Source organism: Heloderma suspectum, chromosome 5 (genome assembly GCF_057233095.1).
Source record: "Heloderma suspectum isolate Gila_16-S chromosome 5, 16-S_ref, whole genome shotgun sequence".
Lineage (NCBI taxonomy): Eukaryota > Metazoa > Chordata > Lepidosauria > Squamata > Helodermatidae > Heloderma > Heloderma suspectum.
In genome coordinates, this window is record NC_139462.1 from 205,307,907 (window position 1) to 205,334,113 (window position 26,207).

A 26,207-nucleotide genomic window follows, 5' to 3' on the forward strand; every position below is an offset into this window, starting at 1 on the left:
GTAGATGGTGATGATGGAAGGAACAGGAAGCTGAAGAGACACATCAGCAATCCTTGTTAAGAGTATTTCTGTTCACTGTCCACCAACAGAAAGACTCTTTAAACACCCATGAAGATATGCTTACTCATTAAGGATGGGCAACAACAGGAAATAGAACTAAGCAACTCTCAGGGCAAAACCAGCCCACTGCTTCCTTGTAAAATAAAGGCAACCGGGTTGGAATGAATTATTTCTCCATTCTTAAGATGATTATCATGGACCCAATGCTGCCACTGCCTCTGTAGTGCCTCTGTCCATAGGGGTCAGTGCTGCAGTTGCCCCTTATATAATTGTGATTACATCTATGTGAAACCTCTAGACAAAAATGTGGAATGCAGTGACATCAGCAGGATGAATATGGACATTCAGCGTGGTTAATTTTCATTATCTCAGCATATGTCCAAGCTTAGCTCTACTCAGGCCCTGAAGCCCTCAGGCACAAGTGGTGAGTCTCACGGGTGCCTGCCAAGCAGCTGACAGACAGACAGACTCCAGCAAACAAATCTGGTAAGTAGAGGCCTAAAACAGAGACGAAGGAATCCAGCCGCCCAAGGATTCCGTAAAGACTGGGGAACTAGGGATGGGCGAATCTGTCAGTTTCGCTTTCTCCTGCAGCTGAATTTTTAAAACTTGAAGTTCATTCTCTCCCATATATGAAGAACATTGTGAATCTGGGTAAATTCGTATAAAAAACGAACCGGAACAAAATTCTCACCCAAACCAACCACATTCAGTAGCTATTCCCAGCATGGAGAGGACCATGTTGTGCCCGCTATACAGCTGTTAAAGATGAGGAGCCTGTCAGAAAAAAGAGGTGGCAACCCTAATGCAGCACTAACAAGGCTGAATAAACAAGGATTCAAACCCAGACTTTTAAGAGCTAAGCTCTCAAGGCCCTAGACCTGTGTGGATGAATCTGTCAGTTTGGTTTCTCCCACATCCCCCCCCTTTTTTTAAATCTCACATTCTTTTTTGTGCTGAATATGGAGAACTTTGTGAATTTTGGTAAATTCTTATCAAAACTGAACTGAACTGAAATTCTCACCCATCTCTATGGGGAATAGATGTCCGCTTCATTATCAATGGCTCGATGATGAGGCCAGATTACAAGAACAAGGCTAGGATACTACAGCTCAGCCAACAAAGGATAGGCCTTGATACTCATGTCTTAATGGGACCATGTTGAATCTTTATAGTTTTAGACACTTGTTTTGGGTTGTTAAAAAGTTTGTCCCTAGAGGGCTCCAGAAGGAGCGGCATGAAGAGAAGGAAAAGAGGAGGAAGAAGGGAATGGAGAGAAAATATGGCAAGAAAAAAGTTGGGAAATAAAGCAAAGAACTGTTTCCTGTCAGACCTTGCTTCTGGGTCCTCCCTGTTGAGAGGAAAATACAAAACACTGTATCTCTGGTGATGCTGTGATGCTGTCCAAGTGATGTCCCTAGTTCTACTGGATTTCATAGGCAGCCCAGCTCTGTAATCCAGGTTAGTCTCCTTTGCGTGGCTTCCTTGTGATGCTGATTTACAAAAGGATCGCATTTGGGCTGTATCTAGTGATATTATTGTTGTTGTTGTTGTTGTTGTTGTTGTTGTTGTTGTTACATTCTATACTGCCCCATGGCTGAAGCTCTCTGGGTGGTTTACAGAAGTTAAAACATAGGGAATCCTTGGGCTCCCAGGGCCCCATGTGGCAGTAGCTGGTGCAAATCTTTCTCCACAGTGGCTCAAGGTCGTGGCAAAAACTTCCTAATGAGGTCCATAAATGCCGGTCCCTACTGAATCCTAGAAAAATGTGCAAGGCAGTCCAGGGTTAGTTCTACTCTAGTGCTTTTTATCGATATTGAAGTACGCTGATAACTGTTGGGGCCCATTATGTATTCTATATACCATTTTTCTAGCGTTATTTCCCACTTTTTATTCCATATTATCCAAAATACCGCAACAGATGTCATTGTGTCTGCCACATGGTATAAATGCACAAGAGGGATTTAGCATCATCATGATGGGATCGTATCGCTATGACACGAGGTGTAGTTCTGGCCCTGGTCTAACAGACTGGAGCAATGACGTATTGCTCCTGCTCTTGGTTTATTGTTTAGCTTTTGTTGTTTGGGGTGTGATATGCAGTGTTGCAGTGGAGCTGGGCTTGCAGGGGTGAAGCACCAGGACATTTTTATTAGCAGGGATGCTGACATTGTCTGCACCCCCCCCCCCAGTTTTTCTGTTCTGAGCTTAGCTGAAGTCCTCACAATAGCTTGTGGCAGGGGGCAGGGGGTGGGGGATGAATTTTCCCAGCAACCATATATGGCTCCCTGTTGAACTGCAAAGTATTTTGGGCTGGCCTGCTCTTGAATGGCCAATGAAGACCCACTAGCCTTATGAAAGTCCTGCTCCTGGTGGAGATGAAGACTGCTAGAATTGGGTTTGTTCATCTGGATCAACACAGCTGCCTGCACTTTTGGACTTGGGGACTTGGGGGTGGGGCTATGGGGACTGTCATGATGAGCTCCTGCACTTTTAACTTTACTATTGTGCCACTTGTGAGACAATGTTTTGCAGGCCTACACGACATCTAACCCACCCAGGCCAACACAGCCTGCTAGCCATGAAAATCACAGTAGCTCTCACTATAATCCCCACATGGAGGTATGGTTTCTCTACATCTTGGGTGGGGAACCTCAGGCCTGGGGGTCAAATCTAGACCTCCAGTGGTCCCTACCTGGCACTTTGGGGTTCCCCAGTTGGCTACATTCCCTTCCCCTTTTCCCCAACCACCAATTGTTTGGCAGTAGAAGCTGGTGGCTCCGATGTCAGTGGGCCAGTGAATCCACTCTGGATTTCAGTCAGAATCAGTCAGAACTCTAAAGAAGCTATCCAAGGTACAAAGCACCTTGGATAGCTCCTTTAGAGTTCTGATTGCTTCTGACATCGGAGCCACCAGCCTCCACCGTTGTTTGGTGGTTTCCTGGCTTTTGTGCAGTTGTTTTCCCATTCTAGAAGGTTGAAATGCTTCTTCCAAGGCTTAGTTACCTGCGGTAAGAGCTTTAAGTTACAATATGCTGGTATAGTTTGTATTTTTGGCCCCACCATCTTCGCCCCTGCCCCCTATTGGAACGCACATCTGAGAGCTTCTCTGAAATTGAACTTGGCCCCCAAGCTGAAAGAGGTTCCCCTTCTCTGTTCTACACGATAGCATCCCCAGAGTCCAATGCACTCCTACAGGTGATCACATATAGCTGCTACAGAGCCTATATGTTTCAACCGCTTGTTGGAAAATCTCACACTTGATTCTCTCATTCCTGTACCTCCCACATCATCAACCTCTTTCATAAGCAGAAGAAAACGTATTATGCCAATTGACCTTGTATCTCTATATCACTTTATTTCTATCTCTACATCTTTATATTAAAGTAACTCTTTGCTTGTGGGTTTGTCTTTAACTCATCCTTGGCCTTTTATTTCTGCCTTTCATTCTTCAGCTTGTCATTTTTTTTTTTTTTGCTTGTAAATGTGAGTTTGTTTCATTCATACTACTGTATTTGAATTGTGTGGTGTAGTGGTTAGAGTGTTAGACTAGGACTGGGGAGAACCAGTCCCCGATCATTCAATGAATGAATGAATGAATCAAATGAATGAATCAGTGCATCAATCAAATCTCCAGTCACTCACGGAACTCATGACCTTATGACTGCACCCACTGCTTCATACAGATGTTAAAAAGCATTGGTAACAGGATTGTGGCCTGTGGCACCCAACAGCACAATTGCCAAAGGCCCAAGACACAATTGCCAAGGGACCACTCCCTGGAACTGACCCCTCAGGTAGGAACAGAACCACTGCAATACAGTGCCCCCTATTCCAAACTGATGGAGCCAGTCCAGGAGTATACCATGGTCAATGGCACCAAAAGTCACAGAGAGGTCAAGGAGAAGCAACAGGGTCACATTCCTCCTGACCCTCCCCTGATAAAGGTAATCCATTGGGGCGATCAAGGGCAAAACCAGGCCTGAACCGAGACTGAAATGGATCCAAATACTCCATATCCTTTGAGAGCAGAGAGCTGTGCTGTGACCACCCTCTTGATCATCTTGCCCCCAAAGGGGGTATTTGTAACTGGATGGTCATTGTCATAAACCTCTGCATCCAGGGAGGGCTTTTTCAGGAGTGGTTGTACAATCAACTCTTCAAAGGCAGCGGCACCAGCCCCTCACCTAAAGATGAATTAACTGCTCCCGGATTCATAACCCGGCCAAACCTCCCCAGCTAGACCTAATAAGCAAAGATAGGCAAAGGGGCCACGTGGTTGGCTGTGTCTCTGCAAGTGTCTTGTCCACATCATCAGGCCCCATCAACTGAAAATGATCCCACAAAACTGGTTAAGTTGGTGCACCAGTTGGTGGCACCTTGGACACCTCAACAGGATCTGTCTCAATGTTGACAAAGGGTTGCGTCCTCAAAGTGCCAAGCAGGCTTCTGTGGGTATCAGCATACTATTTGTTGGGGCAGATGACACTAAGCTTTGTACCACACAAAAAAGCTCCACTGGATGGCTACTTGAGGATGCAATTGAGTCTGCAAAGTAAGCCTCCTCTCATGTGTCTTTGGGCCTATACCAAAGACACTCTAACCTTCATCCAGCCCGTGTCATCAGCTAAAGCTCTGCAGAAAACCATGGAGTCACTTGAGCTCTACAACACCGAAGAGAGGGCTCAGGAGTGATCGTCTCGATGGCCCGCCTTGCCTCACCATTCAGTAGTGAGAACAGGGCCTCAACAGGATCATCAGCTTTATTTATATTATATTATATTATATTATATTATATTATATTATATTAATTTCTATACCACCAAATAGCCAAAGCTCTCTGACTGCTTCTGGAAACTTTCCCAGAGCATTCAGGAATCCCTTGGATCCCAAGTTGCTGGTAGCAGACGATTTCAATAGTTCCTCCACGGCTGATGTCATGAGAACAATCTTCACCAGGAAGGCATCTGACCATGACAGTGGGGCTGTTTGAACCCCTCCTACTATCAGACCACCTCCTCATGCTCAGGGACAAGATTTTCCCTCAATAATTAGTGAAAAGCATTTGCTAACCCCCCCCCCCAATCAAATTATATCTCACTCTTTCATTAGTGCCATATTTGGTTTTCATGTGTCCACATTTTTAATTTTTATTATGGCTACAGGCTTCACTGGAAGTGACCTGGGCCTCTCCAGACCTCAGAGAAGGCCATTTATTTATTTATTTATTTATATCCATCCATCCATCCATCCATCCAAGTTTATTATATGACCACAGACTCGTTCATTATTTAATTTGTTGTTGTTGTTGTATTTTACTCCTAGAGAGAGGCATTTGTGAGATTTTCTGTCTCAGGTGCCATGACACTAGTAACACAAACAAAAGGTAGGCTCCTTTCCCAAAGAGCTTACATTCTAAATTGAGATACTTGTGGGGTTGGGGGTGGGACGAGAGACTGCAAAGAGAGGGGAGGCTGAGGCAAAGAAGGAATCTGAAAGACCACCTTCCGTATGAAGCTGCCTACTCCCTGAGATCCTCATTTGAGGCCTGGTTCCAGGCCTCTTCCAAGAATAGGCAGTGGGAGAGCAGGGTGAGAGCCTTTTTTTGTGGTGGTGCTCAACTATAGAACACTCTCTCTAGGAGTATTTGTTTGCCACTGATGACTCTTTCTTTCTTTCTTTCTTTCTTTCTTTCTTTCTTTCTTTCTTTCTTCCTTCCTTCCTTCCTTCCTTCCTTCCTTCCTTTCTTTCTTTCTTTCTTTCTTTCTCTCTTTCGTTCAGGATCCAAATTCCCTGAGCTTTTGGCAAATAGTAATAAGATCTATTTACTTGTTGTTGTTGTTCAGTCGTTAAGTCGTGTCCGACTCTTTGTGACCCCATGGACCATAGCACGCCAGGCCTTCCTGTCCTCTGCTCTCTCCCGCAGTGTGCTCAAGTTCATATTCATTGCATCGGTGATGCTATCTAGCCATCTCATCCTCTGCCATCCCCTTCTTACAGCATTGGATTTTATTGGACACCTTCCGACCTGAGGGGCTCATCTTCCGGCGTCATATCTTGTAGCCTTGTGATACGTTCCATGCGGTTTTCTTGGCAAGAATACTGGAGTGGGTTGCCATTTCCTTCTCCAGTGGACCACATTTTGTCAGAACTCTCCACGATGACCTGTCCGTCCTGGGTGGCCCTGCACGGCATACTGTACTTTTAAACAGGCCAATAAGTGAAGTTATCTGGGTGGTGTACAATACATTAAAAACATAAAATAAAAACATTTTTTTAAAGTGCAGAATAAAATCAAGATAAAACCAGCAGCAAAGAATAAAGCCATTCTAGCCCATTAAACCAAATTAAAACCAGCAGCAGAATAAAGTACTAAAGTTCTCCTTTGTGTTTTTTCTTGGTGCTACTAATCCTGCTGCTAAGCCTACCAGCTGCTTTAGTTTCTTGTTGCGAGCATACTGGTTCTTAAGTAGTTTTATTCTTGTGCATGGTTTGAACTTGGACTGTAAGCCACCTTGAGGACCTTGTGGAAGAAAGCCGGGGCATACATTAAAAAATAATAATGACAGAATAATATGCACAGTCCAGTGACAAATGTCAAGGCTTCATTTTAGCTGCAGGAAAGGGAAGGAATTTTTCAAGAGACACTTCATGTGCTTCCAGTGGGGCACGGCAATACTGAACTGGGAGCACAGCCAGCCACTGTGTGGGGCATGCCTTTGGTAGAATGGCCACTCGCACATCGCCATGAAAGAAGAAATGCATCGCCCAAAAAAGGAAAAAGGGAGACATCAATTTGTGTAACATTAACATATGTTGATAGATAGATAGATATAGATGAACATGTAGAAATAATGACTAAAATTTAAATAGAAATATGATATATCTCGCCGTAGCAGGGAAGACTGTGACCAGGTGACCTGTGTGCTTATTCAGTCTGCCATCCATTGTTGATGGGGAACCTCAAGGCCCTTGTACTCTCCCTCCTTATGGTTCTTTGACTGTAACCCAGACTTCGACTGGACACTTCTTCAAATAGAGGACACCTTCAAACAGAAGACTTCTCTGCCAACTCTCCAAAATGGAGGACTGTTCTCTGTAACGTAGGACCCCTGGCCACCTTCACTAAATGAGAGATGATGGGGCAGCCATGTGTCCTTAATGGTCTGCGCAGTAGTTTATATATGAAGTGTGTGTGAGGTCTTTTTTACAATAAAATGAGGGCGGGGTAGGGGAGCGTTACCCATGTCTTTCATGATTGATTGTGCTGCCCAGTTTGCTTGCTAATTGTTGTGTTTTGCATTTCTGGTTTTGAATGGCTTAACCAATGAGATCATTATAATGTACTCTAATGTCTGGTTTTGTAAACCACTTCAAGGTGCGTTTTGAGATATGGTAAGCGGCATATAAATTGATAATAAATAAATAATACAATAAACGTTGGCCTTGATTGTAAACTTGAAGTGGAAAGCTTTAGCTGTTTCTGGACTCTGGAGTAATATCCAGCAGGACGAACAATTTGATCCCTAGGAAGTGAAGAGATGTGGTGTGGTGGTGTGGTGTAGTGGCAAGTGTGGTGTAGTGGCAAGAGTGTTGGGCTGGGAGCTGGGAGATCCGGGTTCTAGCCCCCACTCGGCCATGGAAGCTCACTGGGTGACTTTGGGCCAGTCACACACTCTCAGCCCAACCTACCTCACAGGGTTGTTGTTGTGAGGATAAAATGGAGAGGAGGAGGATAATGTAAGCCACCTTGGGTTCCTTGCAAGAGGAAAAAAGGCGGGATATAAATGCAATAATAATAATAATAATAATAATAATAATAATAAATAAATGTGTCTTTCATTTCGGTTTTAGTCTCTCCTGGTGCTTTACAATGCCCTGACAAGTGTGTTTTGTATCTCCAGTGCCATTAAAAAAAAGAAAAGAAAAAGCAGGGCATTTTCCCATCAATTTTCATAATGGTTTTTTTATTTTTTTAGAGCCCCATATGGCATATGCCCTCAAGATGTAATCAGTAATTACATAATCTAGTGGAATGGCTTTGAAGGAGCATTTCCAGTCTGTTGCGTATAAAACAAACTTTGAAAGAGCTATTTAAGCTGGAGACTGGAGTGACTCTCAATTAGATATCTTATTGGAGACTTTGCTACCTAACAAACGTTTAGAATTATCATGCGAGCATCTCTTGAAATCTCTAATTGGCTTGCTTTGTCTCTGGAAGGCATACAGATTCAGATTGACATTTAGGCTGCAATCCTATCTGCACTTACCTGGGAGTAAGTCCCACTAAATTCAATGGGACTAACTTCTGAGTAGATGCATATAGAATTGCACTGTTCTTCCACCTGCCCCTGATTGTAAAAATAAGACCCAAAGAGAACCCAAAGTCTGAAAGATTATTAAATCCCTAACCCACTCCCAAGACTTGTAGGCAATTTTTATGGGCTGGTAACAACACAAACTAAAAAAGGCTAACAGAACTGCACACAGATGACATAAAGGGGAATTGGCACTGGGAAACAGTTACAAACTGAGTCACTTCATGTGGAACACACCAAGACATCTTAGCAAATGCATATAAATTGAGATGTGTCTGTGAACCAGGCTAATCAGATTGCTTTGGATTTATGGGTATACAAGTGGGGACTCAGAACAAAATGTTGTGGTGTCTTCCCAGTCTCTCATAGGAGTGATCTTGTTTAGGGCCTGCAGGGTGGGGTGGGGAGGAGATTTCCAAGTGGAAAAGGAACAGAGATACCATGCCCCAATGTGCTATATCAGTCTTCTCCAACCTGGTGCCCTCCAGATGTGTTGGACTACAACTCCCATCATTCTCACCCAGCATGGCTATTGCTGGCTGGGAATGATGGGGGTTGAAGTCCAACACCCGTGGAGGGCGCCAGGTCAGGGAAGGTTGGAATATAGGGTTGTATCCAATGGTGTCGTTCTGCAAACTCAAATAGTGCTAGCAGAGCTATGCTGAGTCTTTCTGTTGTGCATCTGGTTGAACAACAGGTTGTACAGGCACAATGCGCAACAGCTTGTGGAACCGCTTGCACAAGTGTAATGCACAGCCACTTGCACAACTGCTTGCGCAAGTGTAATCTACGACTGGTTGTGCAGTAGGTTGTGCTACTGCACTTGTGCAAATGTCATTTTCGTTGGATTCATCCTCTTGCGCATAGTTCAGAACCTAGTTTCCATTAGTGCAATGACATTTACACAAATGGAATGACATCATTGGGTAGTGCTCAATTAATGCTAAAGAGTTCAGGTCCCAAATCTGAGTGCTCTGTTGCCATTGTGGTGGTTTGTATAAGTTTCTGAAGTTTCTGCTTTGCATATTCCTAGCTGTCCCTTCCGGGTTCCTGCTGATTTGGTCCAGAACAGGGCAGTTGAGGAGTATGCCGAATAAAGCCAAGAAGACACTGTTTTGCGCATGCTAATTTTTGTGTATCAACACAAAGTTAGAAAGAATTACTATAATATAGAATATATCACCTCTCACCACACTGGGTAAGACTGTGACCAGGTGACTTGTGTGCCTGCTCAAGCTGCTCTCCAGGTACTAACTGGGGATGGGCAACTTCTTGTGATTCTTGAAACTGGACTTGGACCAGCAGACTTTCAAATAGAGGACTATGCTCTGTAAAGTAGGAAACATGGCCAACCTAGACTTGCAGCATTCTTGATATTACAGCAATACAGAAGAGGAGTGGATTCTGAAGAACGGGAAAAGGGAAAAATAATATTTTTTTCTCTTTTCCTCTCTTCCCTATATAGCACAGGGAGGGGAGGTTTTTGAAACTCCTGGTGGGTGTCCTTCCCCAACTCTAATCTTCCCTCTAGGATACTAAAAGCTGTTAAGGGTGCAATCCTATGTGTGTTTAGATAGAAAAAAATCCTACAATTCCCAGCATGCCCCAGCCAGCATGGCTGGCTGGGGCATGCTGGGAGTTGCAGGACTGTCTAAACATGCGTAAGATTGTGCTCTAAGAGACTTGGCCAACCCCCCTCCCCTGTCCTTTTTTTTCTTCCGCTGATGTTCAACTACGCCCAAGCATCCAATATTTTTTGGAAGCCTTTGTGTGTGCAGCGCAGACCTTTGTGGACTGCTTTTGTTTTTCCTTTTCCTTTTAATTTACCAACTAATTGTTTTCTGCATACCTGGGGGCTGTACAGAGCTCACAGCCCCAGGACTGGGCAACTTATGGCTCTCCATATGTTTTGGCCTACAACTCCCATCATCCCTATCCATTGGCTATGTAGGCTACCGCTGCAGGGAGTCATAGGCAAAAATATCTAGAGAGCCACAAGTTGCCCACCCCCGCCCTACCCTGTCTCTGTGTGGCTTCATTGAGCAACCCAGCTGATAGTTATGTGATTACCAAGTTTGATATCAGAAGGAACAAACTGGGGTCCCATGAAGAATCAGTGAGAACTAGGCCTGAGTCACACTAGGGTGAGACAGAACTCAAGAAGTGGCTTTGATACAGATATGCATGTTCATACAGAGAGAGACTATGACTTTTTATTTTACTGTACTGTTTTCTATCTTTTAATGATAACTGTAGCACATTGAACTCTGCTGATGGGTATTTTAAATAATGGTTTCATTCATAATCAAACATTACATATTGATATGTTAGGCAAACTGTACAGTTCACCTTTTAACGTGCTTTAAAATAAATCTTTGACTTAGGGAGCAATCTTACGGCTGCTAGCCAGCAGCTAACCAGCCATAGGATATCGTGTTATCTGGGAATCGACCTTGGAACCCACACTCCGAGGTTGGTTCCCGGAGAACCGGCCTCCCCCCACTACCTCTGAGGCAGCGTGGAACAGCCCTGTCCTCCGCACTCGCAAGAGGAGCATGGAGCAGCTGAAAAGGGGCATGTCTGGGGGAGTTCCGGGGCGGTGAGGGTAGAAATGCCTGTATGAAACATCCAATGTGCTCTACAGCAGCCTCCTTCCCCGCTCCATCCTCCCATGGCTAGACAGCCGCAATTGGCTGTCTAGCCGAAAATGCAGGGCAGGAGAAGCGCAGAAGAAACGATCTCCTCCGTGCTTCTCCTGCCCTGCTTTGGATAGGCGGTCCCCTCCGAGTTTGGAGGTGGCCACCTATCTGGATAGGAGTGCTCCCTTAATTATTCCCATTTCAATTTCTTTACAGATGGGGAACTGAGGCAGAATGATTTGCCTGTGGCCACCCAAAAACTGGTGGTCAGAAGGTAAAACATGGTTAGGTAATGGATAAATGTTGCTAAATTTACACATGCTTTGAGACGGTTGTCATTCATGAAGCTACTATTTGGAGTCCAAAAGGAGCTGTGTTTTAATTTGGATGCCTTCCATGTGGCCACCACATAAGAAAATATGGCATCCCAAGAAACTAGTAAACCAAAACAGTGATCTGTGGTAGAACAGCATAATAAGAAAAAAAAAAAAATTGCTGTCCAACATAACCCTGGCTTGTGTAGTGCTATATATTCCATATTTGTGACGCTGAATTCAATGTGCCTCTTGGATACCTGTTCCCTTAATCTTTCCATGGAAGATCCATATGGTTTTTCATATGGGAGTATTTATGGTTGTGTTTCCAGAGGTCCTGTGTCTGAGATGCTATGAGCTGCAGGATTCTGAAAATCAGCCTGTACCTTGAGATGGGCCTCTCTTTAATAGCATCCAAGGGTTACACTTTCCACCATTTTTTAATGAATTCAGAGCCTTTTCTCACAAATGTTCTGTTGATGGGGACAATAAACTCATGCAATTTGAAGTCAAAAGCATTCAAACCTTGCCTGTAGTAAACACAAACACATGTTTACTGCTAGACGCAAACTACTGTAGCCAAAGTGGGCAAGTGTTGTAAATTTCAAACACAAAACAGATGCAAGTTAATTAGCGGCATGAGAGTGATGACAACAGAAGTGAAACTGTTGCAGTGGAGTGAGCAGTTAATTCAGGCAGAAATCGATGGAGATTTAAACTTTTACACAACTCTCTCCTTTTGTTGCGTCAATTTGACTATATGACTATTTTAAAATATAGGTAAATATTTTGGCATCTGCTTCTGTTTCATCAGCACTGGCATACAACGGGAGTTTTCACAAGTGGTCCTTAAATTGATTGTTTTTTGTATCTCCTGCATTGGCAAATTGAATTAACATACTATATTGTCTAGAATGTGCATTCCATTTTCAAGTAGTTCCCTTCTGCTTTCTGTACTGCATTAACCAGATTTAGAAGCTACCCTATCCAGACTATAAGACAGCCTAACAGTGAAGCTACACATCCCACAGAATCGTGTGGTATAGATTTTCCTGAGACTGTACCACACTGGAATGTATGTTTGAATGTTTTTCCATATTAAAGAAAAACATACCTCCCTGTCTGTGGAAAGCTAATTTCAGGAATGGAGGCTGTAGCTGAGTGGTCTCCCCAATATGTAGTCAGTGCGTGGTGCAGCTAGCTAATGTTAGACCCTGGACTTAAGGGTCTTATGGGGGCACCCTTTAAACAGTCATGTGTATTACTTCAGTTGTGAAGCACACCATTAGCAATTCTCTTTTCCTCACCACCACCATCGTGCTTTACAACTGCTTCTACATGCCTGATATGTTACAAGAAAACAGCAACAAATGTTTGCCAACCATGATAAAAGAAATGTTCTGAGCATGCACAGTCTCTCATTTTAAACTAACTTCAATTATTTATTTATTCATTTGATTTGTACCCTGCCTTTCTACCAAGAAAAATGGTGCTCAAGGCAGCTTGCAGTTATAAATCAAACTTGACTAAAAGAAAAATAAAACAAATGCATTAAAACAGTTAAAAATACAACAATAACAGCATAAAAACAGCACCCAGCCCAACAGACCAGCTTGCATGCCAAAGGCCTGCTTGAATAAAAAGGTCTTTGCCTGCCAGTGGAAGGGCAGCAGAGAGGGAGCGAACCTAGGCTCCTTTGGCAGGGAGTTCCACAGCCTGGGAGCAGCCACCGAGAAGGCCCGCTTTCCCGTCACCACCAAACATGCCTCTGAAGGCAGTGGTACTGAAACAAGGGCCTCTTCCGAAGATATTAAGAGCTTGGCAGGCTCATATGGGAGAAAGAGATCTGTCATGTAGCCAGGTCCCAAGCCATATAGGGCTTTATAGGTAGGGATGCTGGAGAAATCCACAATGGAATCAAATGAGTTTGGATTTCTATGAAGTGTGAACTCCAGATTCCTCAGTGGACGGGCTTTTCCCAAGTTGCATGGGTTCCGCAGACTTGTGGACCTTTTTTTTAACTTTTCAGAATTTTACACACATTTAGTTGTAGAATAACATGTAAAATAATAATAAAAAAAACACTGGCCAAAATGAAATATTTTTTTAAAAAATAAAATTAAAAATATTCATTTTGGCAAGAAATTTGTGCATTTTTACAATTGTGAATTTTCTCAAGAGTGAATTTGCTCAAATTTGGAAAACTGGAAAAAAATCCGATTCCATCAATGAGCGGACGGCGGAATGAAAGGCATCTGACCACCCATGAAATGCAGAGGGAACGGTTTTTACAAGATCTGTTGTTGTTGTTGTTGTTCAGTCGTTAAGTATGTCCCTACTTATAGGTCATAAGCAGCACTTTGAATTCTGCCTGGAAACAGACCAGTAGCCAGTGAAGCTGATGGAACAAAGGAGTCACGTGCTCCCTGTAACCATCCCTGGCCAATCATAGTACCATCATGACTACAAGAATAACATGGCGCTTGCTGATCCAGGTGCGGACCTGTTTTCCACTGCGCCCATACTTTGCTGCTGTCTGAGTGGTCATTTGGGGCCCCCAGGACTCTAGGGCCATGTGCTTCAGCCCCACAGTCTGGCCCTAGCTGCACCACTCTGTGTGCACAGCATATCTGAACATGCAGCATGATGCTTCATGTCGTGCTGCTGCATATGTAGATTGCTGTAAACTTTCCTACATTTTTCAAGTTAACAGTATGAAAGAGACATACTAATAATGGTTTTAAACTGGTATCCTGCTTCAAAGCCCGCCTGACTCAGGGTGCTTCCAGTTGAGGCTTTTCTCCCACCATTGGCCTGCCTTATTCACAGACTTTTATGGGGTCTTCTACTCATAACCCTCCTGTGTTTTCCCACCTCTTCTTCATTTCTTTTCTTTTACTGAGGAAAATCTGCTAAGGAAAGAAAAGGACAGAATAGCTGCACAATGTCTTCTGTTAACACTAGGACCCCTTTGTCTCGAAGCACCTGCAGTTTTTCCTTCCTTAAAAGATTTTTCTCTTGGAGAACCCGGGAAGGCTGCAAATGGCAGATGATGTCATTTGTGCCCCTGTAGAATCTTGCAAATGAGGCAGTGCAATTGCACAATAAAATCTTTGTCTGGAAGAACCTTCAGTGCTCATTGACATGAGGTCTCACATCCTTCCTCAATTCTGGAAACAGGTTGCCTTGATTAAGTCACTCTCCCAGCCTGTTCCCCATCTAATGAATATAACCACATGCAGGCTCGGTTCAGCCACACATCATGCCAAGCTATGATTTGCCATAATCATCGTTCAGAACCCAAACCATGCTATGAACTTTTGAATGTACAACAGGCAAACCATGGTTTAGAAGAACTACTGTTTAGAATTAGCACAATGCCTGGTTTCCAAACCTATTTCAGACCATGGTTTCTGGTTCTGGCTTGCCAGCTAGCTAACTAGGAGGTTATCAACTCCTCCTTGAGAAAGGGAGTGGTGCCGGCCACTTTAAAGAAGGCAGTTATTTGTTGTTGTTGTTGTTGTTAGGCCACTCCTGAAAAAGCCTAACATGGACCCTGAAGATGTTAACTATAGGCTGGTTGCCAACATCCCCTTCCTGGGCAAGGTGCTTGAGTGGATAGTTGCTGGGCAACTCCAGGCACTCTTGAATGAAACAGATTATCTAGATCCTTTTCAATCAGACTTCAGGCCTGGTTTTGGAATGGAAACTGCCTTGGTCACCCCGTGGGATGGGATGACCTTTGCTGGGAGAGGGACAGGGGGAGTGCAATTCTGCTGAGTCTTACTATTTGCGTAGCTGCCTTTACCGTGATAGGCTACGTAAATACTTACGTAGCCTATCACGGAAAGAGCAGCAGCGCAAACGGTGTAGTGGCTGCCGTTTGCACCCCTGCTCTTTGCTGTGATAGGTTATGTAAATACTTATGTAGCCTATCATGGCAGCCTGGCAGGACGCAAATGGCGGCCGCTATGGCGGCCGCCATTTGCGGCCGCAGCAGCCGGCTGTGGCCGGAACTCTGGCTGCAAACGGCCCTGGCCGGCGGCTCCACGGAGCCGCCGTGGAGCAGAGCCGGCCCAGGGAGGATTCAGGGGGGGAGGGACGGAGTGCCTCCCCCCGACCGTGAATCAAAGCTGTGAAAAGGTAAGTGACTTTCGTACATCCCTACATCAATATGCGGATGACACCCAGCTCTATCTCGTCATCAAATCCAGGTGAGACAGAGGGCATTCTGAACCAGTGCCTGGATGCAGTAATGGACTGGATGAGGGCCAATAAACTGAGACTCAATCCAGACAAGCTGGAGTTAGTGGGCTGTTTATCTGCCTGGCTAGGTGATGTTCAACCTGTTCTGGAGGGAGTTACACCCCCACTAAAGGATCAGGTTTGTAGGTTGGGTGTACTCTTGGATCCAGAATTGTCACTAGAGGCACAGGCACTAGATGGCATGGAACACCTTTTATCAGCTTTAGGGATGTATGAAAGACACTTACCTTTTCGAAGGGTGACATTCACGGTGGGGGGGAGGTGCTCCATCCCTCCCCCAGAAATTCTGGCCGGGGGGGGGAGGCGCTCTGTCCCTCCCCCCCGGATCCTGGTCGGCCGGCTCCGCTTCACAGGGATTCTGCGGAGCCGCTGGCCAGCTCTGCCAGCGGCCGGACATCCGGCCGCTGGCTTGCAGGGACGCAAATGGCGGCGGCCATAGCCGCTTCCAATTGCGTCCCTGCAGTCAGCTGTGATAGGCTATGTAAATGTTTACGTAGCCTATCACAGCTGATTTAAAAGAAAAAAAAACATGCGCGTATGCAAATGGCGGTGCCCATGGGCGCCGCCATTTGCGTTCCTTATTTTGGCACGTCTTAGTCTACGTAAACATTTACATAGACTAAGACGGCGAAAATAAGGGGAACGCAAATAGCGTAGCATCTACGCTATTTGCGTTCCCCTTATTTTCGCCGTCTTAGTCTATGTAAATGTTTACGTAGACTAAGACGTGCCAAAATAAGGAACGCAAATGGCGGCGCCCATGGGCGCCGCCATTTGCATAAGCGTGGTTTTTTTTTTCTTTTACATCAGCCGTGATAGGCTACGTAAACATTTACGTAGCCTATCACGGTGTTTTTTAGAAATCTAGCCGTGATAGGCTACGTAAATCTTTACGTAGCCTATCACGTTTAAAAAAAAAATAAAAACACCTGGAAATGGCAGCGGCGGTAGCCGGTTGGAAGACCGGCTGCTGCAGCTGCCGAACCACCGCCGGAGCCGCCAGGAAGATCTGCCCAAGGTAAGTCCCGTCCTGGGGTGGGGTGGGGGGGGCAGACCGTTCTGCCACCGATTTCGGGGGGCCGAATGCGGAATTCTCTGACATCCCTAATCAGCTTTGGCTGATATACCAACTACATCCGTATCTGGACAGAGATAGCCTAGCTACAGTTATCCATGCTCTGATAACCTGTCATCTAGATTACTGCAATGCATTATACATGGGTCTGCCTTTGAAAATGGTCCAGAAACTTCAGCTGGTTCAAAATAGGGCAGTGAGATTGTTAATGGGGACTGGCCAACGTGATCATATCATGCCAGGACTTTTCCGGCTGTACTGGCTGCCAGTCCATGTCTGGTGCTGGTACTAACATTCAAAGCCCTAAATGACATGAGGCCAAGTTACCTGAAGGATTGCCCCCTCCCATATGTACCTGCCTGGACCTTAAGATCATCTTCAGCAGACCTTCACCAGGAGCCCACACCAAAGGAAGTAATGTGGGTGGCTACTAGGAAGAGGGCCTTTTCTGCTTGGCTCCCTGGTTGTGGAATTAGCTTCACAGAGAGGTTTGTCCGTTGCTCCTTTGGGCGCCAGGTGAAAGTTTATTTTCCCAGGCATTTTAGTTTTTCAGTTTCTGTTTTATATCTGGTATTGTATTTTAAATCTTTGCACTGCTGCTAGCTTCCATTTGGTTGTTATTTTTATACTATAGTTTTAAATTTTTAGCCTTTTATATTGTATTTTCTCATCTTGCATTTCATGGTTTTAATTGTTGTGAACTGCCCAGTGAGCTTTGACTGGGTGATATAGAAATATAATAAATAAATAAATAAATAACTGCAAGTCTGGGCTTGCAATTCAGACGTCACACCACACTGTTATTGAGCTCCTGTAACTATGATTTGGCATCATGTCTGAACTGACCCAGTGTTATGATCAGCGAGACAGGGTTTGTAAAGCAATTTGCTTGCCAGTAGTGGCATGCAAATTCAATGTTTATTTGTTATTCATTTGCAGTAGTTATATATGCACAGGAACAAAGGGCGGTGGAGCTTGCTTGGGCGAGGACAGCGAGGCATTTCTGTGCAGGAGTGATGCCTGGGGCATGTGCTTTATCAGCACTGTGTCTGGGAATGCCTGTTTTATTAGCCACAGTCAGAGGCAGAATACAGGGTTAGATGTACGACTGGATGTGCTCTCTAGGGTTGCTCATTGAACCACAGGATTCTGGCCAGTGGCCCTGTGCCACTGTAATCGTGGGAAATAAATATATACTGTTTAATGGTAGCTTTCCCTAGATGGCATAGTTAACAGCTCTCCATAAACAGAGGTCATTAGAAACTTCGCAACTGAACATTTGGGCTGTGGTTTCTTCAGTCAGTGGATGGGCACCAAGGTAAAAGCATTTACAATTGCCACCCAGATGGGAGGCGATGGCCCTGGTGGAATAAAGCTTGCATTGACAGGCAGAACTACTAATTCTGCACCAAATTACCCATGATTAGGAATATAATAACATCAAACTATTGTTTTTACGACTCCGTGGGATTCTTTGATTGGAAATGTAGAGACGAAAGGCTGAGTAGGGGAGAGGTTGCAAACCTATCATCTCTGGGAGGTGGTAAACTTAAAAGAAAATTAAAAAAAGAGAAAGGTTGTAATTATTGTGCAAGTCAGCTATTCATTTAATGAAATCACACACCAGCTTAGTGTTAATAGGGGGGTCTGGAAGGATCTATGGGCACCAATTAAAATGAGAATATGCAGTCTTTGTTGATATCTTTACGTTGGGTTTGTTGTGTTTTCTCCCTTTAATTACTGCAGTCAAGCGCTGGTGTTTTTTTTATTTCTTTCCATGGCTGGCTAGGACTAACTGTGAGTTAAAATGGAAAGAAGATTAGTGGGGGCATGAGAATATGGGAACAGTCTCCCATAGGGTTGCCAACTGTTTTGAAGCCAGGGTCCTTGATCTGTGGCAGAGCACATGCTTTGCATGGCAAAGATCCAGGCCCCATCCACAGCATCTCTAGTGAAAAGATCTTGCACGGCGGAGCTGGAGCAGGACTCTTCAGTCAGTGTAAAGCTGGGCCCCATCTACACCAGGCTTTTACTCTGGGGTGGGTGCTAGTCAAGGTCTGTCGTGATAGATGACACAACTGCCACTTCGCAGCCATCCGTGGTTTTCGCCTGGAAAAAGCAGAGTTCCAAAGAGTCGTTTTACTGTGATTTTGGGGGGTTGCTGCGGGTTCCCCCATGGTTGCGGGCCATCTGTTCCTTCCCTGAAGTGACTTTGCATCTTACAGTGGGCATGTTGTAGGCATGCATAGTGCCTGCATCACTCTGTGATGCCCCTTTACTCCCCCATCCCTTCACAGCTGTGCAGTTACAGAGGCACAGAGAGGCATTTTCATTTATTTAATCACACTTTCACACATTTTTGCAGCTTCGTATCTTTGCAACGGTTGCTTTTGGACTCAGTACCCAAGGGCTGGGGAGGGTCTTGGGGGAAGGAACAACATTGCTCTGGGCACCATTTTGGAGTGATGGCTAGGCACGTAGTGCTCACGCTTGTGAGTGCGAACCATCGCGAGAGTCTCAGGCTGGGGAACTGACAACTGATGGTGTGGAAATGAAGGAGCACAAAACACCCAATTTTTACCTAAAACAGGGTCAGAAAGTCACAGTAGAGCCCCTGAAATATAAAACAGCCACTGAAGTGTTGCACCCCCGCCCACACACACACACTCATGGGACTGCACAGCTGCGCATTTCAGTATAATGACAAAAAAAAAAAGAGCACGGCGAGTCTCTTAGGGAAGTGTGCAGTACATCGTGAGTGTATCACAGGGCATGGTGATTCGAAGCTGCATTGCTGCGCAGTTGCGACAGGGTGGGGGGGACAAAGCCTTCCATATAGATGGGGCCCAGGTGCCCTCCAGTTGTGTTGGGCTGCAACTCCCATTGTGGAGTCATTGGCTGGGAATGATGGGAGTTGCAATCCAGCACATCTAAAGGCTGGGGAAGGCTGGTGGAAACAGTAGTGGGCTATGTCAACTCCGTTTCAGTAAGCAGCTCCGTGTATCTCATCTTAGCTCTTGTACTGCAGTTGACTTAATGAACATGAAACATAACATACAGAAAAATAACAGGACAGGAATGAAAGCATCCCATGCTTAACTGGTTAATCCATTAATCATAGGTAAAAACTAGAGATTTTTATTTGGAACTGCCCTAACCAGAATTGTGTGCAATTCTGTTGTATCTGAACACTTAGTTCAGATACAACAGAGAGTCTCGTGGCCCCTTAAAGACTAACAAATTATTCTGGCAAAGGCTTTTGTGGACTATAGCCCACTTCAACAGATGCATGAGTATTATGGACCTGAAACTCTCCACACAGCTGATGAAATGGGCTACAGTCCATGAGAGTTTATGCCAGAATAAAGTCTTTAAGGTGCCACAAGAGGCACTTCTTAGATGGAGTGATGGTGGAATTGTTTGTTGAATTGTGGGTTGTTGTTATGTGCAAACCTGGACCTATAGGTTGTGAACCACAAATAGCCCATGAAAAGAACCCATGGTTTGTTGCTGGGTTGTGAGCAGGAGTTGTTTAAACCATGGCTTGCCATTACATGCGAACCCAAAATCATGAGTTGTTCATGAGTTGTTTCACCAAGGTACAGCAGTAGCGGGCAAGAGCAGTAACTCCCCCGCCTCTTTACATGCCAGTACTGCAGTGCCATAGAGGCTGTTGGGATACAGGAGGGAGCAGGAAAAGGAGAAGGAAAACAAAGAACCCAGGGACTGAGAAAACAAACCATGGTTTGTTTGATCATCTGGCAGACAAACTCTGGGTGACGCAACAAACCATAGTTTAAATAAACTGTGGGTTCGCATTATGAGTAACCAGGTCATTAGCTCAGCCTAGCAATTCCATCCAGCTCTGCTCCAAAGGCATAACAAGAAAGAGAGTTCACTCAGCTGCTGGGCCCTAGAAAATAAATTGCACCACTCCCTCTTCTTTATCAATTAGCCATGATCACAGTCTTTTTGGCTTGATTATCTTGGGGTAAGTCTCAGCCTCCTGGCAATGTTGGGGGGGGGGGTTTGTCAAGCTCCTCTGTGAAGGTCCTGGGGGGGGGGAACACACAGAGACAATGGAGCTAAATCCTCAATCCCCACTTTTGAGAACCCCCACTTTTTTATGGGCATCACATGGAAGAGATACTCTCCCCCCTCCTTTTTAAATTCCTTCTGACACCTTTGAATCAGGAGGACGTTTTGCGGGGAGAAAGCTCTCCTCACATCAGTGAGACTATTGCTGTCAACAGCCCGGCCTGCTCATTCTGCTCAAACAGTGTGAGGTCAGTCTTAATTTCCTTCCTATTTTCTCTCCCCGGGAGGCTGCCGGCAACTAGACCAAAGAACGGCTCACTATAGAATTCCCATTATTAAAGATTGCTCCTCTCCCATGGTACGACATATGTATCTTAGAGACTGTTCAAGGAAAATTAAAAAGGAGGCATTTTGTGCTTTGTGTCTTTTTTTAATTAAAAAACCCACCTCATTGCCCCTCCTCATCCTCCCAACACCTTTGGGTTCCTTTGACATAAGTGTGGCTTTCCAATGGACCTGACAATGACTTTGGAATTGATTTCCATCTTCTACTGATCTTGTTAGAAATGCAGCAAATATGATTGGATTTACACTGGGAGTCATGAATGTAAATCATCCATATGATCAAGGATTCCACATGGGTGGCTCAATTCTCCTTTGAATCTCTCTTGTGCTATCTATGTTTAACATCTGCCTGTTTGGAAGAGAAAGAGGAAGAGAGCCGTTTGTAATGCAAATGAGCATTCTGGCCAATGTAATTTTTTACATTTGCATTACAAACTGGATTGAAGACAGAGCCTGTTTTAAGGCTCATGTGTGAAAAATTTGGTTGTCTGGAGAGAGGGTGGGAAGGAAAGAAACCACCAGATTCCATAGATCTGTTGTTTCCCCCAGCAACACAAACACTGGCTAGCAGGTTTTGGACAAACAGAAGGGACAGCACATTATCACCTTGTGGAGCTTGGTGCTGCAGGACATTTTGATGATCCTTTGCATAAACAGGTCTTATAGAGGATTAAATTAAAAGGTAGTGGAGAGGCCTTCTAAAAGGCTACTCACTATGGAAGTCCAACGTCCACTGCTTTTTTCTTTTTTACTACCAGAAGCTTTGTGTTGGTGTGTTGTGCCAATAGCTACTCCTGACCTGGGTACTCAAACTTGTGTCTTTTCCATGGCATCTGATGTTAGGAGCCACAAAGATATTTGCTTCAATAGGGCAAGAACATTGTACTTCCCCAACCTCAGCTTACCTGAACCTGCTGCCCTCCAGATATTTTGGACTTCAACTCCCAGCAGCCCCAGCCACCATGGCCAATGGTCAGGGATACTGGGAGTTGTAGTACACAACATCTGGAGGGCACCAGGTTGGGGAAGGCTGTGCAAGATGATATCCTCCAGATGCATTGGACTACAACTTCCATGCTGGCTGGGGATAGATGATGGGAGCTGTAGTCCAAAATATCTGGCTGGAGAAGGCTGTTGTCCTTGGTAGAAAATAATGTGAAAAGGTTCTGTAAGTTCTTGATCCAACGTTGACTGTGAGATAACTTGGCAGCATCTCCTGGCTGATCTGTCTTTACATTTTACTGTCATCTCAGTGTTAAGAGCTGAAAACTTTAGCTATTGTTTCACCAAAGCAGCTTTGTGAGACTTACAGAGCTGCTGTCAGTTTTTACAGGGAAAAATCCAACCATTTGAAAATCCAGGGTCATTCTAAAGCTTCATTCTTTATTTGGGGCCAGCTTAAGCATGATTTAATAAGGTTAACTTCTGAAAGAAACAGTTTAAAGTCCTCCAGGAGAAACACGCCAGCACCATCGCCAGAGAGAGTTTATGGCCAGGATTCCTCATGCACAGCAGAGGTAATTACTGCAGCTGCTTTGGGAAAAATTCTACATATAAAACAGTCCTCTATGAGCTGCACAGCTCCAGGATCTGAAATCCACAAGGAGAGGCTCCAATCTTAGGCTGATTGAAGTTAAGGAAATCTTGGTCTGGTGTGCACACTCCCTATCCTAAGTCCTTACCGTGAATTAAGTGTCATGGGTGGTGTACAGAGTTAAGCCCAGCCTGAAACCTTGTCTGCGAGTTGTGAGAATGGAAGAGAAGCCTGGCATATCTCCCACAGTAAAAACCTACAAGGTAGTCAAAGGGGAAGCTTTGGCCTTTCAGGGCATGAAGTATGGACAACAAAGGAGACTTTCAGCCGTAGCTTAGAAAAGCCACAGCAGCAACTCCGGTCAAGTTGAGCCCCCCAGCTTGCCCTCTGGCTGTCCCGAATCTCACCTGGGTCAATCGCAGCTAATGCCTGTCCAAGACATTTTGCTGGCCGAGGCAAAGATTGTCCCCCCCCCCAATTCCACAGACAGAAGCCAACCGGACTGGCGGATGAATTTTACTTCAACACTGGTGATGGGACAGCATCCTCCCCAGCTTCTGAGGGCAGCAGCTAGCTGAGGGCCTGAGGGCAGGCTGCGCGGCACACACAGCTCTGTCCTCCAACAGACCTTGCCACTGCTCTGCAGCCCGCAGCAACTGCTACCTGAACCGGCCACTTCATTCAGTCCACCTAATGGTAGGGCCGGCTCTGATCCCAGTAGCAGAAGTCAACATGAATTGCTAAAGGCTGCACCAATTTCTTTCTCTAGCAATTGCCATGTGATGTAGTGCTGGAGCCTCTCTTGGCCTGAGCTGGGCTTCCGATGCTTTTGTGGAGAGTGGGCTTCAGTTGCCATGATAGGCCCCAGCAACATTTATACCTGAAGGTGGTAAAACTGTTCCTTTACTGTGCCTCTTCAGACTATACTTGGAGCATTGCATGATTGGGTGCTCTGCCATGTGACAATCTCCCTGCATGTAGAAAACTAGATGTTAAGGAAAAGAAATCTACCTAGCCTTCTTTCCAAAAAGCCATATGCAGGGAACCCCCCTCCCACCAGGATTCCCCAACTTGTAGTTTGGTGGAGGAGTCCAGGAACACTTTTACTACATGATCTGCTGTTTGAATAGACCAGCCCTTTGATTAGAGGCTGAGAGTATCTCTCCCACTTCCTAGATTCACAGCTGGAGTCATGGCTGCAGCCGTGTGTGTGTGTGTGTGTGTGTGTGTGTATGTAGGCGCTGACCAAACCTGGGTGTCTGAAGCATGAACTTGTGGAGGTACAGCTACATGAGCTATTGGGGAAGGGATTCCATATGGCTGGGCTAAGTTGACAGGCTTTGAATAGCTGGGACAAGACTGGAAGAATGGGTCCCCCAAGCAGATGGCGGTGGAAGAGCTCTTTAAGATTCTGCAGCATTTCTTCTTCCTCCTCCTCCTCCTCGTTCATGCACTGTATGTCTATTTAAATTACAATAATTATTTCTAATTTTGCATATATACATATACATTAACACATTCAGATGTTATGCAAATTGGTGTCCTCTTTTGCCCCCTTTATTGGTGATGCATTTTCTCTTATTGGGCAATGCATAAGTAGCCACCCTATACCGTGGAGGCTGGCGGCTCCGATGTCAGTGTGGTGGTGAATCCTCTCTGGGTTTCAGTCAGAACCAGTCAGAACTGTAAAGGAGCTATCTGATCTGCTTTGCTCCTTGGATAGCTCCATCGTCATCGTCATCATCATCATTAACTACATTTCTATACTGCCCAACAGCCGGAGCTGTATTCTAGAGTTCTCACTGGTTCTGACTGAAATCCGGAGTGGCCATCATTCTTCAGGGATCTGAAAGTGGTTTGAGAGAGGCTTCAGTTCCCATGGCGCACATATATATATATATATATATATATATATATATATATATATATATATATATATATTAACCCACTGTTGCCCCTAATCAAACAGGTTTGTCAGGTTTTTCAAACAATAGGAGGCAAAAGCGGGATGAGTGAAAACTCCATGAGCAGCATTACCTTTTCAAACCACTTTTAGGTCAGTATTTTGGGGAAAACAGGGGCTCCCTCTTGGAGGGAGCTACAAAGAACAACAACAGGTATGACATCAGAGCCACCGACCTCCACTGACCCCATGCCAGATTCAGGTTTGGTTGCATGTAGATGGTCTGACAAAGGCTGCTTGCTTACAAGAGCACCCAGCAACAAGTACCACCTTGTCATGTGCATGTGGTAGCTTGCCCTGAAATCGGGCTGACATCTTTTTGGCTGGCAGTGAATGGACACACACCAGGCATACACGGAACAAGGGGAGCAGAATGAGAAAGCCATCATTGAACAGATGCCGTAGAGCGGCTGAGGGACTGAGCTCTGAACCAGACAGTCCCTGCTTTAAATCTTGCCTTAGGCAAGCCACGCTCCTCTGCCTCAACCAGCGCATCTGTCCTATGGGAATAATAATACTCCTCTTCCAGGGGTGTTCTAAGGTCCACAGCATGACAATGTTGTATGCAAACATTGTATGCTTTGAATACTCAAAAGACCTACATAAATGTGAAATATCATTACTAAGGTGCTCATGGAAATTGTGGTATCATGATGGGCATCGTATTATTTTCAATAATTAAATATGGCACTGAGAACCAGCTGCTAATGTCATTAGCCCCTTATAATCCTGCACAGTGTCCACAGTAGATACGGCCATCAAGATTATGACAACGCTATGTAATTAAAGCTTGATTGAGGTTTTTTTTTTTTTTTTTTTGGCATACCTGCTGTTGTTCTTTGTAGCTCCCTCCAAGAGGGAGCCCCTGTTTTCCCCAAAATACTGAGCTAAAGGTGGTTTGAAAAGGTAATGCTGCTCATGGCGTTTTCACTCATCCCGCTTTTGCCTCCTATTGTTTGAAAAACCTGACAAACCTGTTTGATTAGGGGCAACAGTGGGTTAAAATAAATATATATACATATGCCATGGGAACTGAAGCCTCTCTCAAACCAATTTCAGACCCCTGAAGAATGATGGCCTGTCTACAAACCTGAGCCACACCATTCAGTCTTTACAAAAACTAAAATAAAAAAATGGAAGAACTCAGTTCATAATGAAGTTTTCTACTTAGTGTGGGCAGAGTTCCCAAAATATGAACAGAACATAAAAAATATGAATGGGTGGTAACACTACCCTGTAATTAGACTCCTGTGCCAGCATTCTAAATCTCTTGATTATATGGCCAAGTTCACCGCTACGGGAGATCTGTCTCATGGTAGCTCATCACGGCATTTTGTTCCCTATAGGGTGGCCCCTTATCAATCACCAAGAAAGAGGGAATGCATCTCCCCAAAAGAGGACAAAAGTGGGTAGTGATTTGCATAACATTTGCATATGCTAATTTATATCTGTAGATGCAAATTTAGAGCTAATTATTCTAATTTAAGAGTGAGAAGATATTGAGTAAGCACACAGGTAGAACCAGATCAACAGTGAGACCAGCTGTGTTCCCCAAATCAAAGCCCTAAATTGCTGCTTCCTAGCTAGGGTGGCTTCACTGAAGAAGAAGAAATGTATCACCAAAGGAGAGGACAAAAGGGGATACCAATTTACAC

At 44.8% G+C, this 26,207-nt stretch overlaps 1 long non-coding RNA gene across 1 annotated transcript in view; it reads left to right on the forward strand.

The window, feature by feature from the left end:
- The first annotated feature begins 356 nt into the window (after window positions 1–356).
- The window catches only part of LOC146345111 (uncharacterized), a 217,334-nt gene continuing 191,483 nt past the window's right edge, over window positions 357–26,207 (forward strand). Inside the window, exon 1 of the long non-coding RNA XR_014792625.1 lies at window positions 357–546. This is a non-coding gene — a long non-coding RNA (uncharacterized LOC146345111). The remainder of the gene's footprint in view (window positions 547–26,207) is intronic.